Here is a 3,822-nt window from a genome sequence, read left to right on the forward strand (position 1 = left end):
ATATGTATATGTATATGGTACCATGGGCAACTGAACAATCCGAGGGCCGAGGGACTCCATCCACATCCGCCACTCCACCGAGACACGCCGCAACAACAGCAATGTATATGTACATATACTGTATATGTACAATATATGTGCAATTGATATGCAGTTTTCAAGGATGTTCATCTCACAATTTCATATACTAAAATAAAAACAAACAAAAACTTAAACATGTAAATTAACAATGAACCTGACAGTTAAAGGTTGGTGTGTATTTTCCAGGCACATAGTTCAGTTCAATGGTACAATTAAGTAACTGTTATCTTCAGTATAAAATGCTGTTTATATCAAAAATAATATCGAAATGCTTTCAAATTGCCTTCTATCTCTTTAAGAACTTCCTACCATTTCCGACACTCTCACTGCAGCACATCATCACAACTCTATGTTTACATGGACCGAAGCAATCGGATTGAAAGGCCATTCGGAATAAAAATGTGTCATATAAACACCCCATTTGGATTATTCTGAAAAAAAAAAAAAGTCCACGCATCACCTGCAGCTGAACCAGAGAGTGCAGTAACGTCTTCACCATTATTAAAACCTGTCGCAGGTCCATTCTGAGCTCTCAGAAGCTGTTTGTTTATGTTCATGACGAAAGTAGAACTTTTTTCTGTGTTTTTTAGGGAAGTTAACAACTGCGCATGTTAGTGCTTCTAGTCTGAATAAAAGCCTGGTGCATGTAAACACTCGTCATGATCAGATTGTGCCCATGTAAACGATACATTCCGATTATTTAATCGAAATACATTTCAATCCGATCAAAGAATTTTGCGCATGTAAACGTAGCTACTGCTTCAACGGAGGGGTGCYTTGTGGGGCGGGGAGCTTAACTGTAGACTGAGCTCCATCATGGGAGGAGCTTTGTAAAAATAGGCGGTGCTTTGTACCAGCAAGTGTTTAGGCAGCTCCACTYGGCTACCACAGGAGATTCAAGGATTTCTCAAACATGCATGCATGAGTCAAAGCAACACTATGTTTTTGAAGAGGGGAACGACATTGTAACATGACATAAAGCTTGAAAAAGAAGCTTTTGCATAATACCCCCCACCCCCCACCCCTCTTGTGTTAACTGTATGTTATCTATAGAAACATATGTCTAAGTATGAACCACCTGGTTATTTATTATCCTGGTGGAGCAATGCCACACTTGTCAAAATTTGCTCCGATGTCCTGAGTCCAAGGCACTCTGGGAGGCTAACAGGGACCCGAGTCCATAGCGTGTACCAGAGTTTACTCAGTGCACCTAGCCGACCTGTGCGAGTCCAAAAGAATTTCCAGTGACGCTGCTGTTTTTGTTTAGCTTTTTTTCCCCCACAGTGTTTGCTAACTTTCAGAAATTGTATTTTTTTTTTTACTCACTGATTTTAATCTGTAGTTTGCCAGAGGACATTAATAATTTGGGTTAATTTAGACCACAGATTTGTGGGATCTGATTCAGTGTGAGAACTCCAGTCATTAACACCAGACAGATCCTCCAACCAATACCTCAAGGCTTCAACCTGTTTRTGATGCGTTTTAAATACTAGTCAGATGTGAAATACAACTCAGAACATTTAGTTAAAGCAGCACACTCTTGAATATAAAGCTTTTTAAATGTCTTTGATAAAGATTTTACCAGCTTTATCACAAGAACAGCCATTTTTGCAAAAACTAAATGATTACCAAAAGGTTCTGCTTATGTTCCAAGGTAATTCACCAAGACTTTGAGACTTTGCTTCACACAAATGTTTTGCCCTAAAGTATACATGTTCATGAGTTTGTTTTGTTCAGAATCCTTGATGTCATTTGGTTGTCTGACAAACCAGCCTCCTTTCCCCTTTCGTTGTCAGAAGAACCATTGTATTCACAAACACATTGTTAACAATGCTCTGCAGTGAACAGTGGAATATTTGGAACATGACATACCACACTGTTTAGACTCATTTTTTCCAACAAGAACCCCTTTTTTCAAAACATGGAGGATTATGTATTTGGTTTGAGGGCTTCAAATAATTGAAAACAAGATTCATTACCTCAAAAAGAAACACTCTCRTGGGTATGGAAAGTTCTGTCTGCGATCAGATCAACAATTAGGTGTACAATACTTTACTGTCCTTGGGCATTTTCTAGAAGATGAATCAACAGTAGTGGGTTTCTAAATGTAAAAAAAAGTGGCTATAACAAATTCTGACAGCATCAAAAGTTTAGAACGCTAATCTCTGTGTGATACACTCACATTTACTTATTTCTCAACATAATGTAAGAAGCCAAAATAGGCAAAATATTAAAGTAGGAGGTATTATGTATTTTCCAGGCACATAGTTCAGTTCTGTACCACAGTCAAGTAACTGTTACCTCCAGTTGTTAYAAAAATGCTGTATATCAAAAATCAATTTGAATTTGCATCGTAGCCTATCTAARCCCCTTGAAATGGGCCTCRKTCTCTWTAAGAACCTCCTACTGTTTCCGACACTCCCACTTCAGCAMGTTTTCRAACAAWGCTTCTGCAGAGAGGTGCTCTGTGAGGTGGGAGCAAAGATGGAGATGCAAAGATGGAGACTGAGCTTCAGGGAGGAGCTTTGTAAAAACAGGCRGTGCTTTGTAGCAGCAAGCGTTYAGCAATGCATGCATGAATCAAAGCAGCACTCTGGTTTTGCTTTAAGTGAGAGAATGACATTAATACATGATGTAAAACAAAAAATAAAGTTGATTTKGCGTAATACATCCCAGAGTATAATCTGTTTTGGATGCATGAGTGCATCAGCAGTTCATTTTTGTTGGATGGGTATTTTAGCAGTTACCAAGAAGGCTTCAAGGTTTGGGTTTATGCCACTATGTGCATACATAATCCTCTGTAAACAAGTTTTTAAAACTACTTTTAGTTCTTCACAAATAAATATATTGTTCACGTTTTATTATTCTCAGTTTTCAAGTGCCTCTCCACATCCAGTGACAGTAATATTACCAGTCGCTGGTGAGTTAAGCCTTTAAAGGAAGCAGCAATTTTACAAACAGACATTTAAAACATGAGGCCAGGATCATTTAAAAAGACATATCATCCCAAGACAGCCTGGAGAGAAAAAGAGAGATAGAAAAAGTGAGAGCACGGTAATGTTTTGGAAGAGGTTTCTCCAACAAGGGTACACTCAGAATCAAAAAAGAAACAAAGCCCAACTCTCCTCATCTGTTTACTTTCATCATTTTATGTTTCTACCTTCATTGTAAAACAAACTCAAAATCATCTGCTAAATGTCTTGAAAATTACACTTAATTATGACTACATGATACAACACATGCTTGTCACAGTTTTATATTTTCCTCATTGTAGAGAATGTATGCTAAATCATCCTCACTGGTTGTTTTACCCCAATGCAAAGTGTTGAAAAAGACAGAAGGAAAAGTACATGGGAACATACGGCATGAGGCTCGAAGATTCCAGCAGTGTTAGTGAAATGTGTTATATGCTTATTGTGGTTTGGCTCTGTGCTCAAAAAGGGGTTTAGAGTTGGTTATTGGATGTAGCCTGATGCTTCCAAATGGAGTAGAAGCTGGCAGGCACAGAGGCCCATGAAGGCAGAGTTTTGCCCAGGCCAAGACCTTCTGACTGGCCTGAGATTTGGAAGCCAGCCCCCTTCTTATCCTGGAGAACTTCCATGTTAACTGGAACACAGCTGGGACTATGACTCATTGGCACTGGACCCAATTAATGTATGTTGTTTAAAGATTTGCTCTGGGTTTGTGAGACTTATGAGCATTCATGTCAATTAGAATTTAGGTTAAACACCTTTATTATTA

At 38.6% G+C, this 3,822-nt stretch overlaps 1 protein-coding gene across 3 annotated transcripts in view; it reads left to right on the plus strand.

Moving 5' to 3' along the window:
* LOC106513197 (uncharacterized) overlaps positions 1 to 3,822 on the plus strand; it is a 138,086-nt gene that overhangs the window by 29,941 nt on the left and 104,323 nt on the right. The window lies entirely within an intron of this gene.

This window comes from Austrofundulus limnaeus, unplaced genomic scaffold (genome assembly GCF_001266775.1).
Source record: "Austrofundulus limnaeus strain Quisiro unplaced genomic scaffold, Austrofundulus_limnaeus-1.0 Scaffold10, whole genome shotgun sequence".
NCBI classification, from domain to species: Eukaryota; Metazoa; Chordata; class Actinopteri; order Cyprinodontiformes; family Rivulidae; genus Austrofundulus; species Austrofundulus limnaeus.